The sequence below is a fragment of the Myotis daubentonii genome, chromosome 9, assembly GCF_963259705.1.
Source record: "Myotis daubentonii chromosome 9, mMyoDau2.1, whole genome shotgun sequence".
Lineage (NCBI taxonomy): Eukaryota > Metazoa > Chordata > Mammalia > Chiroptera > Vespertilionidae > Myotis > Myotis daubentonii.
Window position 1 is genome coordinate 2,041,736 of NC_081848.1, and position 13,474 is coordinate 2,055,209.

At 55.3% G+C, this 13,474-nt stretch overlaps 1 pseudogene; it reads right to left on the reverse strand.

Moving 5' to 3' along the window:
- Nucleotides 1-4,214: 4,214 nt before the first annotated feature.
- On the reverse strand, nucleotides 4,215-4,369 carry LOC132242455 (small nucleolar RNA SNORA17; annotated as a pseudogene).
- Between the last annotated feature and the right edge of the window lie 9,105 nt (nucleotides 4,370-13,474).

Sequence of the window (13,474 nt, forward strand, 5' to 3'; positions counted from 1 at the left end):
AATCAATTTTAAAAATGCAAAAAGGCAACTGCAATGTCAGATCTTACACACTACAGGTTCTCAGAGCCAGTCCCAGGCATGGGGAAACGGGTAGAGGGACATGCATGGGATGGCCCGGGCCACCTGCCCCTCCCGCCCGCGCGGACTCCATGCCCAGCGAGTCGGCCTTGCCCAGTTCCTGGTAAGCCTCGCCACCGCCACCGTGAGACTAGCTGCGTGACCTCCCCCGGCGCCGCCTCCTCTCGAGGCCTCCTTTCGTCGTCGTCGTCGTCGTCGTCGTCGTCTGGGCAATGACTGCCTGGACTCACGTGACCCCGAAGCCCACACTGGCTCCCGCCGCCTGCGACTCTCGACTCTCGGCTGGAGAAGGGAGAAGCGATGTGCAGGTCCCGTCCTGGCAGGTGGCTGCAGCCACGCACTAACAGCGATTGTCACGTTCATTATAAGCAGCAAAGGGGAGAGCAGAGCAGAAGGGGATTACAGGAGGGCTTCTAAAACTCCCGTTCTGTACTCCCCAACCCCCCTTAGCAAACCTCTCCCTCCCCCTCTCTCCCGCCTTCTCTCTCTCTCCCTTCCTCCCTCTTCTTCCTCTCTCTCTCTCCCTCTCCATCTCTTTCTCTGTCCCTCTCTCTCCCTCCCCCCTCTCTCTACCCCTTCTCTCTCTCTCTCCCTCTCTCTCTCCCTCTCTTTACCTCTCTCCCTCTCTCCCTCTCTCTCTCTCTGAAATACTGTGATGGGCAGAATTCTAAGACAGTCCCTAAATTCTTGCCTCCTTGCCTACACAGCCTGCCCACTTCTCCCTCCGTGTGGGAAGACTCCTGAATAGGAGGGGGAGGTAATGCAGGTCCCCAACCAGCTGCTGTTGAGTTAATGGAAAGGAAGACCATCTTGGCGGGGCTGACCTCATCAGGCAAAATCCCATAAAAGCGGGACCGGCCCTTCCTGGGGAGGGAGATCCTTCCGGGACTTTAAAGAGGTGAGCGAGCAGGCCCTGGCGGTGGCTGAGCTGGTTGGAGCATCGTCCCCGTGCACCAAAGGTTGCAGGTTTGATTCCTGTCGGGGCACAAACTTAGGTTGTGGTTTGATCCCAGTTGAGGAACATGCAGAAGGCAACCAATCCATGTTTCTCTCTTCCTCGCTCTCCCTTCCTCTCTAAAATCAATAAAAACATATCTTCAGGTGAGAACTAAAGAAGAAGGAGGATGAGGAGGAGGAGGGGGGGGGGAGAGGGGGAGGGGAAGGGGAAGGGGAAGAAGAAGAAAGTGGGCTGATAAGAGGGCTATAGGGCAAGACCTGGAGCAGGTCCTGGAAGCCAAGAGGGGCCCTGGAGAGAAAACCCACAAGAGAATGGGACTTCAGTCCTGCCACCACAAGGACCTGAATTCTGCCAGGAATCATGGGAGCTCAGACGAGGATGCTATGCTCCCAAAAGGAACACAGGCCAGCCCACAGCCAGATGTCACTGTATGTGACCCCGAGCAAAGGGCCCACGGGGCTGGGCTGGGCGCCCCGCTCACAGGAACCAAGGGATAACAGTGTCTGTGTTTCAAGCTGGTGCATTTGTGGTACTTTGTTGCTCAGCAACAGAAAAGGAATATGAAAGCTTCGCCAGAGGAAATACCCCACAATAGCACCTCCAAGTAGGATTTTGCCTGTCGCCCATGCTCATGCCAGCTCGGTGGCCTGCCTTCTTCCACTGGGAGCTGACCGAGACCCTCCCCCTGACCCCGCCGCTCAGACCGGCCATAAAGATAACCAGCTCCTCGCCTTCTCCCGCATGAAGGCGATGACAGCGCCCAGCCCTGTGCCAACGGAGGATGCAGAGACCGCCGGGGGACAAGTGCCCTTCTGTTTCTCCCAGCCAATCGGGTAATGGCATGCAAATGACTCTATTAGCTGCCAGGCCAATCGACAGCCATGCTGTGCGTGATGCAAATGGCCCCCGGAGGGTGTCCTTGGCACTGAGTGCGGACGCCACCCTCTGCCCTTCCTCCTCTGTGTGCGCCCGTCTGCCCTCCGGCCTCTGCCTGCCACTGGGCCTCACTGTCACGGAGCCTCATGCAAGGTGGCCCCAGGAGCAGGAGGACAGGGAGGCCCGGGAGGTGAGGGCGGAGCCGGGCCCTGCCCTATCCAAGGACCTCCCACCTCCTCGCACCCACCACCTGTGCCTCACACCTTTCTTTCTTTCTTGAATCTTTATGGGCACTTTATTCAGATGGCTGGTGATCTGAGAAGAGGGCGGGTTGTGTGCCATAAAGACCATCTTACATCTCATCTTAAGCTGACTTTTTAAAATATTTTTATTCATTTCAGAGAGGAAGGGAGAGGGAGAGGGAGAGAGAGAGAAACACCAATGATGAGAATCATGGATTGGCTGCCATTCACGCCCCCTACTGGGGATGGAGCCCGCAACCCCGGCACGTGCCCTGACCGGGAATCAAACCGTGACCTCCTGGTTCCTAGGTCCACGCTCAACCCCTGGGCTGCGCCGCTGGGCAAGCTGACCTTTTTGATGAGGAGAAACAGGTAGCTAACGGGTTTGGGATTCTGGAAAAAGTGAGCGTTGGACTGTAGGGAGAGGTGACCAGATAAGACTGCGCCTGCGGCTTTCTCCGCGCCCTGCGTCTGCTGGCGGTGACCCGGCGGGTCTCTCCCTGGACGCAATGGCCTGATGCCCTCCTGGTCGCTTCTGTTCTCCCGGGGCTCAAGGGGCACTGCTTGTGGTTCTCCGGGGCTCAGGGCGGTCTGGCCATACCTTTCCGTTCCCACAACAGTAGCTTCCCGAGCACTAACTCCCCAGGCAGGCTCGGCGCCTCCGCTCTCTCCGCCTGCGCCTGCGAGTTGTCATTCCAGTTTGTTTCTGGGGGCGTGTCCGTGCAGCAGCCTGTTCCTCCGCAGGGGAGACAGGAAGGACCCAGGGCTCTTTCCAAGCGACGAGGGAGTAGCCTCATTCTCAGGGGTCAGAGGCCCAAGATTGAGCAAGAGCGGCCCGGAGAAGAGGGTGCAGAGGGCAGCAGGGGTAGCTACTGATGGACTGGAGCGGGGAAGCCACAGTGGGCATGTGGGCGGCGGCAGCCTGTGGGGGAGGCTGCAGGCAGGCGGGCACGGGGAGACTAGTGGGGTCTAGTGAGCAGAGAGGAGGGGTGGGGGCTGCAGCCCGGAAGGCTCAGGCCAGGCACGGGGCGGGGGAGGGGTGAGCGTGAGGTCGGCCTGGGTGTGTGTGTGTGGGCGGGAGGGATGGCACAGCGGAGGCCTATGCTCGGGGCTCAGTTCTATGCCCCCATTCCTCGGGCTGGGTGCCCCACAGAACTGTGTGCTCCCCCAAGAAACACTTCCTCCTCCGCAGTGCGGGCGCCTTCCGGTGGCCTTGCTCCCACCCCACAGCTTCGGCCAGATGATGGCTCCCGGGGAAGGGGGAGCTGCAGGATGAGCAGGCAGGAGGGGTGCATGCTGAGGGCTGGGGGCCAGGCCTGAGATCCTCCTCCTTTGCAGTCTGCTCATGCACCCAGTCCCTGCTGGGCAGCCCCCCAAGCGGAGCATCACCCACCGAGAAAGACTGACGGCCTCAAACCAGGAAACGGGCCTCCCCCAGGAAGGCCAGACGGACCTGCTGGGGTCAGAGCTCTCTCCCCAGCTGAACCCTGAGCTCCGAGGAAGTGGCCCTTCGGAAGGCTGGGCACCCAGGAGAGCCAAGCTGCTTGCCCAGGCTCAGGAACGCCCCAAGCACGGCACCAGCAGGCGGAGGGAGAGGCTGAGCAGCTGGTGCCACGTAATGCATTGTGACACCAGGCCCCGTGGCAGCATAATGTTCCGTGTCACGGTAACAGAACTGACATTTCTTCCTTGGCACCCCTGCCCCCAGACCCAGGGGTCAGGGCCAGGGAAGGAGGGGCCCCGCGCCCCACTGTCATCACAGCTGATTTCCACTTGGGAGCAGGCCGGTCCCAGCAGCCCAGGAGAGGAGGGAGGAGAAGGAGGTTCAGGCTGGGCAAAGGGAAGGGCAGGACAAGAGTGGGAGGGGCAGGGAAGGGACAGATTGTTTGATACAACTGAGGCAGGTGAAGAAAGACCGTTTGGTGTGATAGAGAGAGAGCTGGAAGTCAGGAACCTAGAGCTCACCCAGGTGGGACACTCTCTTTGGACAAGTCACTTTATGTCCCTGAGCCCAGTATCTTTATCTACAAACGAGAGGCCCTGTGCACGAAATTCATGCACAGGTAGGGCCCCTAGGCCTGGCTGGCGATCAGGGACGATCAGGGCCTTCCTTCCCCCGGCTGCCAGCTGCCAGCCAGGGCCTTCCTTCATTCTGTGCCACCCCCTGGTGGTCAGCACACATCATAGCGAGCGGTCGAACTCCTGAAGGGACAATTTGCATATTCAGCTTTTATTAGATAGGATGAGGGGCAACTCATATCCTGACAGCATAGGGTTCTTGTGGAAAGCAAACTGGATATACATGGGAAGAGTCACTGAATGCTAAACAAAGATCAGGCAAGGGCATGAAGAGATGAGGCCAGCGCTGTGGTGGTGGGAGGGGTGGAGGGCTAGGCAGTGTGAACCCTGAGAAGAAAAAAAACACTTATTGAAATTGGCTCCTGGTGGCTAGAAGCCTGCGCTGAGCCAGCCTCCTCTCTGAGCTGCGGCCTGCACTGTGCTCCGGCCCCTGAGCCAGCCCTTATAAAGGCTTCCTGGAATCCTAGCTCAACCAATAGGATTGAGGCTTTCCCATCCAATCAGAATTGTGCAGCTCCAACCAATCAGAGTGGCTCTGTTCTAACCAATCAGGACAGTGCCCTTTGGATCCTCGTTTGCATGAGGACTGACCGATCGGGGACCAGGTGGGATTTCTGTCCATATAAGCCAGCTCCCCTCCGGCTCTGACAGTGCCGCTCCCTTTCCACCGAAGACCGCGTCTCCCTGGCTGGGCCGGAGACGGCAATGTCCGGTCTGAGTGGCCTCACAGCCCTTGTGCTGCGCCCCAAACTGGGGATTCCTGTTGGCGTTAAATTGGCACCAACAGCCATTGGTTGAAAGCAGGGAAGCCAAATTCTCGCTTCCAGGGAGCAGAGGCGAACCCGGAACCTGCTGTGTGGGCCCGGCTCCAGGCCTGGGGGTGGTTGGGAATCAAGACTCTGGGAGTTGGCCTTCCCCAGCCTGGACTCTCCCTTCCCGTCACGTTCCAGTTCCTGCTCACAGTCCGTCCCCCTCACGACTGAGGAGCAGGCAGGGAGCAGGCCACAGACACCCCATCCCAGAGCGCGCTCACCCTGGGCCTCTCTGATGGCCGCTGGAGGATCTGCCTTGGTCTTCGGGAACCAAGCTATCCTAAGGAACCCATCTGTGAGTCACATTGTATCAAGTAGCCCTGGCTGGTTTGGCTCAGTGGATAGAGCCCCGGCCTGCGGGCTGAGGGTCCTGGTTCCATTCCGGCCTGAGGTTGCGGGCTCCACCCCCAGTGGGGGGCGTGCAGGAGGCAGCCGATCCATGATTCTCTCTCATCATTGATGCTTCTCTCTCTCCTCCCTTCCTGCCTGGGGAAAAAATGTCCAAGTAGAACTAGCAAAGCGGAGTCCCCACAACCTGCAGGAATAACAGTAACAGCCGTGGCTGGCATTTGGGCGCTGGAGCATTTACAGGCTCCTCGTTTAATTCTCCTTTGGTTCTCACTGCGCCCCAGGAGGCAGGCGCTAAGCTATTACCCCCTTTTCAGGGGAGGAAACTGCGGCTCAGAGTTCAACCGCTTGCCGAGCCCATGCGGCTCCTCCTGGCCGACCACAGCGCCAGCCGGGCCACCGCCTGGGCACCTGCGGAGGCACAGCACGGACCTCAGGCCTGCAGCCAGACAGGGGCACTGGGATGCAGAGCCCGCGTCCCACACGGAAGGAGTGGGGCGTCCACCTCCACCCTGTGCTGCCCAGTGAGGAGGGCAAGGTGCTGACAGCGGCTTCTATCCGGGCTCAGCAAACGCTTCTGTAAAACATCAGAAAATAAATATTTCAGGCTTTGAAGCCACGTAGGTCTCTGCACCCTAGTAGTCGTTGAGATTTGTTTTATTGTTTTTTTCTTACAATGTGCCCTTTTAAAATGTAGAAACCATTCTTAGCAGGGAGACTGCACCGAGCAGGCTGGCTGTGGGTGGGCAAGCAGGGGGGGGGGGGGAGAGTAGGTCTACAGTGTTCATATACAAAACATGAGGTTACGACCATGACAATAGCTTTATTGACTTTGTTTTGGGTACCCACAACCGTAAGCCTACTTTTCTCCCCTCCCCCAGTTTTGGGGTGAATGACTTGAATGAGTGGGTGATAGTAACTAGGGACTACAGCTCTGGGAGTGGGGGTGAGCCCTATCCAGGAACTGGGAGGAGCTGAAGGGTTATTCCTGGGTCCTCAGTTGTTGAACAAAGTGGGCTGGTTGAGCCTGGAAGTACCACCCTGACTGACACCAGGAGCCTCCTGCTCTGCCTCTCTCCCGGCCCTCCGTAATCTCCCCGCCCCCTGTCCCCCGCCCTCAGCTGTCTCAGCAGCCGCTGATCACACCCCAGGTGAGACACTTAATTAAGCCCCGCTCCCCACGGCGTCCTGCGGAAGGAAAGCTCCAGCCACCGGTCAGCCGGAGGGGGCTGGCCAGTGTGGGCAGCGGAGGACAGTGAGGCATTCCCTGGGAACCCGCAGTAGAAATGGTCATAATAATAATAAATAATAATAATAATAAACCCTGGCCGGTGTGGCTCAGTGGATAGAGCGCTGGCCCTTGGACTGAAGGGTCCCAGGTTCGATTCCGGTCAAGGACATGTACCTCAGTTGCAGGCTCCTCCCAGCCTGGGCTCTGGTCAGGGTGTGTGCAGGAGGCAACCAATCCATGTGTCTCTCACATGGATGTTTCTCTCTGTCCTTCCCTCTCTCTTCTACTCTCTCTAAAAATCATTGGAAAAATATCCTCGGGTGAGGATTAACAACAACAACAACAAAGAAATAGTAATAATAACATAGATGACAGCAGCCATAACTCAGATGCACAGGCACCTGTCCCTGCCAGGCGTGGCCTCACGCTTTCTGTGTATGAACTGAGCCTCCTCAGAGCAGTGCCGGACGTACTGCTGTTATCTCCGCGGTGCAGGTGAGGAGAACGAGGCTCGGAGAGGCTGCAGGACTTGCCCACGGTCACACGGCCTGAGAGGACCCCTCCCTGGGCTCCACGGCCACGGGGAGGGTGCTCAGGGGAGAGGGGGCAGCCATGTCCAGAGCTCGGGCCCCCCTACCCTGGGGTCTGGGCGCCCTGGGTGGCAAGGCCATCGCAACTCACACACAAGGATGCAAGTCCGTTTCCCACTCAACCTCCTGGCCACACGCCTGCTGTGTGCCAGGCCCTGGGGCCTGAGGCTCAGCTCCTGTGAGGAGCACGGGGACCAGCGTGAGCCAACGCGCCCACGGCGGCAGCAGCGCCCTGCACACAGCAGCGAGTGCCCGGCTGGGCACTCTGGGCAGGGGGGTCGCGTGCGTTTATTTATTTATTTATTTTTATTGTAAATCCTCACCCGAGGATATTTTCCCATTGATTTTTAGGGAGAGTAGAAGAAAGAAGGAGAGACAGAGAGACACACCGATTGGTTGCCTTCTGCACGCGCCCCAATCAGGGCCCTTGGTGAGGAACCTGCATCTGAGGTACGTGCCCTTGACCGAAATCGAACCCAGGACCCTGTGGTCTGCAGGCCGACGCTCTATCCACTAGGCCACACTGGTTGGGGTGGAAGTCAAATTTATCAAATACCTGCTGGTGCCAGGCACCATGACATCCCCCCTTTCCTTTCCCTTCACGATCTATAGCCCAGGAGGTGTGGGTTCCTTTATTGCTGTGGTCACCGGTGTGCTTGATTCTGCACTAGACACGCTGCCTAACACGGAAACGCACATCCCAGCCGCCGGCAGGAGTGCGCACACGGCTAGTGCCCAGGGGGCCCTTTAAGTGAAAGGCAAAGCGTAGCTCCGGCCCTTGAGGAACTGCGGGTGCGGGGGATAGAGCCGTGAACAGTGGTCGCGACAGATGTGCGGCGTGGAAGCGGCAGAGGGTGCCCGGGGTCCGGGGGGCCGGAGCAGAGCTGGCAAAGGCGTCTCGGAGGGGCTGTGCAGGCCTGGTGCTGAGAAAGAGCAGGAGCCGTTAGGGAGAGGGCGCCGTGGGGGAGGGAGGTCTCAGAGCTGAGGGCACAGCCCTGGGAAGTAGGCACGGGCGCCAGGTGTCACAGAAGCGCTAAGCCTTAGCGCAGTGGTTCTCCACCTTCTGGCCCTTTAAATACAGCTCCTCATGTGGTGACCCAACCATAACATTATTTTCGTTGCTACTTCATCACTGTCATGTTGCTACTGTGATGAATCGTCATGTAAATACCTGATACGCAGGATGGTCTTAGGCGACCCCTGTGAAAGGGTCGTTCGACCGCCAAAGGGGTCGCGACCCACAGGTTGAGAACCGCTAAGGGCTCCCTGCTGCTGGGTTATGGGTGAGGAGTGAGTGTGGAGGTTGTGGTCACTGAAGGAGGAACGCATGAAGCCAAAGGGGGGAACAATTTTAAGTGTGTTTGGTAAAAATTAGATGGGCGGAGCCCCAGAATGGCTCCAGCACCCAGGGGTGGGGGGAGGTTTTAAAGGACCCTGAGCGCGCGTTTCCAGCGGGGAGCTCTCTGGGAGGGTCCAGACTCTGGGAAAGTCCTGGAGAGAGAGAGACGGGTCTTAGCAAGTGGATGTGCGTGTGGGCGGCGGCCGCGGAGGCAGGATTTCCCTGAGAGATCGGCGGCTGAAGGCTCCGGCGGTCCTGAGGGGCCGATGAAAACTGGCGCAGAGCACACGGGCCAGACATGAGGACGAGGAATAGGAATGGGAACGTCCCGTGGAGGGAAGAGCCAGGTAGACATACTTCTCCCAGGAAGAAGCACGGACCCCTTCCTCCACCGTCAAGAGGCCTCCTCCTTTAAACGTACGACGGGAAACCATGAAAAGCTTAGAAGAATCCACAGGCAGCAAAATCTCAGACATATGGCATAGCAGTATCTTTCCCGACACAGCTCCTAGGGCAATGGGGACCAAGGAGAAAATAAACAAATGGGACGACGTCAAAATAAAAAGCTTCTGCACAGCAAAGGAAACCATCAACAAAACAAGAAAGCCCACTGCATGGGAGAACATATTCGCCAATGCTGTCTCAGATACGGGTTTAATCTCCAACATTTACAGGGAGCTCATACAACTTAACAAAAGGAAGATAAACAATACAATTTAAAAATGGGCAAAGGACCCAAATAGACACTTTTCAAAAAAGGACATACAGAAGGCCGAGAGACACATGAAAACATGCTCAGGCACTAATCATCTGAGAGATGCAAATCAAAACAACAATGCGGTACCATCTCACACCTGTCAGAATGGCAATCATCAACAAATCAACAAACGACAAGTGCTGGAGAGGATGCAGAGAAAAAGGAACACTCGTGCACTGCTGGTGGGAATGCAGACTGGTGCAGCCACTATGAAAGACAGTATGGAGTTTCCTCCAAAAACTGAAAATGGAACTCCCATTTGACCCTGTGATCCCACTTCTAGGAATATATCCCAAGAAGCCAGAAACACCAATCAGAAAGGATATATGCACCCATATGTTCATAGCAGCACAATTCACCATAGCTAAGATCTGGAAACAGCCCAAGTGCCCATCAGTAGATGAATGGATTAGAAAACTGTGGTACATCTACACGATGGAATACTATGCTGCTGTAAAAAAGAAGGAACTCTTACCATTTGCAACGGCATGGATGGAACTGGAGAGCATTATGCTAAGTGAAATAAGCTGGTCAATGAAGGAAAAATACCACATGATCTCACTCATTCATGGATAATAAAGACCATTATAAACTTATGAACAAAAATAGATACAGAGGCAGAGCTGCCTCAAACAGACTGTCAAACTGCAGCAGGAAGGCTGGGGAGGGTAGGGGGGCAGAAGGCGGGGAGGGTAAGAGATCAACTGAAGGGCTTATATGCATGCATATAAGCATAACCAATGGACATAAGACACTGAGGGGTAGGGGAGGCCAGGGGATTGTCAAGGGTGGGGGAAAAAGGGAGACATATGTAATACCCTTTGTAATACTTCAAGCAATAAAAAAAAAATAAAGAGAAAGAGAAATACCACATTATCTCACTCATATGTGGGATATAATGATCAACATAAACTGATGAATAAAAATAGAGCCAGGGAAAAAGTTTTTAGAATATAATAGAAGTAATCCTGTTATTTGCAGATTTTGAATATTTCCTACAACTTTTGTGATATTATAATATGTTATTACTGTTTTAGTAATATTACTAGGGGCCTGATGCACGAAATTCGTGCACTGGGTGTGTGTGGGGGGGAGTGTCCCTCAGCCCAGCCTGCCCCCTCTCACATACTGGGAGCCCTCAGGCGTTGACCCCCATCACCCTCCAATCGCAGGATCGGCCCCTTGCCCAGGCCTGACGCCTCTGGCTGAGGCATCCGGCCCGGGCAGCGGGGACCTGCAGCTGTAGCGGCCCCATGATCGTGGGCTTCGTTTTAGGCCCAGGCAAGGGACCCCTAGCTCCTGGGACTGCCAGCTTCGACCGTGCCCAGTTCCCATCGTTGGCTCCACCCCTACTTCCTGCTATCACTGGCCAGGGCGAAAAAGGCACCTGATTCTCTGATCATGGCTGGGGGGCAGGGCAAAGGCAGCCTCAGGGCCGCCTTTGCCCTGCCCCCCAGCTCTTAGCTCCCCCCTGGGTTTCCAATCACTGTCAGTGGCAGGGGGCTTCTTCCTGCTTTCCCTTTCGCCTCCCTGCATTGTGCCTACATATGCAAATTAACCGCCATCTTGTTGGCAGTTAACTGCCAATCTTAGTTGGCAGTTAATTTGCATATAGCCCTGATTAGCCAATGAAAAGGGTAGCTCGTACGCCAATTACCATTTTTCTCTTTTATTAGTGTTGATTATATTTAAAATATTTTTTCTTGAAATATTAATGTTTACTGTATGTAATATTATTATATTTAAAATCATTTTTCTTGAAATAATAAAAAAAAGAGGTCTAGTCCTCTTCGATTTTGGAGGGTGAAGCCGCTAGTGAGTCTGTCTGATCCTGGATTTGAACTAAAGTTTTAGCAATGTCATCTAGGCGTTCTTGTAGAACCTGAGACAGGATTTCAGAATACGACAGAGCAGTGGTTAGGCCAACCCCTTATGGCAGGTCCAACCCCTGCTGTGATGAGGAGAGGGATTATCTGGACTCCTCGGCTGTGATGGGTTATGGGGACAGGTAAAGACTGATTACTGGGGCCACATCTACACTGGGTGAGAGAGAGATGAGAGTACAGGTTCCTGCCCAGTTGGTGGGGAGGCAGATGTCTGTGTTCTCCCCACAGAGGACGAAGAATCGCTGATCATGCAGACAAGCTGAGGGGTAGGGAGAAGAGGTGACTAAAGGGAATGAAATTCCTTTCCCAGTTCTACGCTCCAAACCGAGAGGGTCGTCACCATGCGCTACCGATAAGGGTGACAGTTGAGTGGTTGAGATTCCATTGCAGTGAAAGGGAGGGAACACGAGGATGGGCTGTTATCCAAGGGAAAAGCGAAAGGGAAGGGAAGGAGCAGTTGAAGCCTGGGGCCTGGATGGTTGGATAAGAAGTAAAACAGGTCGGCTGTAGAAATAACCATTGGCTTCCGGGGGGACCTGGTAGTTAACCTGTTGGGACCACTGGCCGTTTCGTAGTTCATGGTTAACTGTGGTGTTGCAGGCTGATGATGGGAGATGGCCCATTGCTATATTGCCCTGCGACCTTGTAAAGCATAAAGGGGCTTGGCGATTGGTGGGGTGTGCAGAGTGATAGGACCTGTGACCGGGATGGAGGAAGGAGCTGCCTTAGCAAGAGATTGAATATAAGAACGGAAAAGAAGGGAGGCTTGACGCCTGGGCTGCAGGATAATTGCCTAGAAGGGTGTCTGCCTTTTCCAGAAACAGTTCCCTTTTTATAAGCTAGTGGTGTTTGCCTGATTCCACCTCTGGATTGGGATAGGGATGGTGGTGTACGCCGGAAAGGAGCTGGAAAGGCAGAGCCAGCAGCCCTGGCGAAGGCTGGAATGGTCTGGCTCAGGAGGGAATGGGCAGGGTTAGGTGTTGGTTGGACACGAGTGGAGGTGGGAAGGTTCCCTATGGGTGGAGGAGAGGAGGGCTGGGATCTGGTGAGAAGGAGAGCTCAGCCCCACTTCCAGGCCAGGGATGGTCCCAAGGGGGAAGCGTATGTTGGGGACCTAGAAGGAGGGAGATCTCACCCCACGGGTAAGCGAAGTCCCTCGGAGAAGCGAGTCCCATAGGAAGGTGAGAGTCCTGAGGCAAAGGGGGAGGGGCAGCAGTAGGACCTGGAGGACTTGTCTTGGGAGAGGAGGGGGCTTCCAGGAAAGGCAGGGTTTGTGGGGTCAGGACACGGGGGCACGTGCAGGGGTGCTCACTCAGTCGTCCTCTCCCTCTGGGATGTGGGCAAGGGGGGGTCTGGTGGGCCCGGCCAGGCGGCTGTGATACTTAGGGGACTCAGCTATGTGATGGAGGTGTTGTGGGGTGGGTGTCAGTCTGGAAAGGTGGAACCATGGGGGGTGCCCGGGTAGTTTAGCTGCAGTGGGTGGTTAGGAGTACCTGATAAGGGCCTTGCCATTGGGGCTGTAAATTATTTGACAAATGGATTTCCTTTAGGAAGACCCAGTCCCCTGGCTGTAGAGGAGTGTGTGTGGGGTGGGGAGGGGGACCTGCCGTAAAAGGCCAAGGGAGGACCTGATCAGCATGTTCTCTCAGCAACTGTCAGACGAGATTTAAAATGGGGACACAGCCCTAATCAGTTTGGCTCAGTGGATAGAGCGTTTGCCTGCGGACTGGAGGGTCCCAGGTTCAATTCCGGTCAAGGGCATGTACCTTGGTTGCGGGCACATCCCCAGTAGGAGTGTGCAGGAGGCAGCTGATCGATGTTTCTCTCATTGATGTTTCTAACTCTCTATCCCTCTCCCTTCCTCTCTGTTAAAAAAAAAAATCAATAAAATATATTTTAAAAAATAAAATAAAATAAAACAGGGACACAGTCTCCTAGAGGGGTCCCTGTGGAAGGGAAGTTTCCTAATAAAAGCGTCTTCCATACATGAGTTCAAAGGGACTAAGGAAGGAGGGTGCACCGGGGGGGGGGGGGGGGGTTGCCCTGATGCGCATAAGGGCTAGAGATAGGGAGAGTAGTTTAAGGTTCTTTGATTTCGAGAGTTAGTTTAGTTAGGTGAGACTGAATTAAGGAATTTGCCTTTTCTACCTTGCCTGGAGATTGGGGCTGGTAGGGGGATGTAAGTTCCATGAATGTTCAGAGTGGAGGAGACCTGTTGAGTCATCCTATATAATAAAGAGGTAATATGCAAATTAACTCTCACACCCTCACAACATGG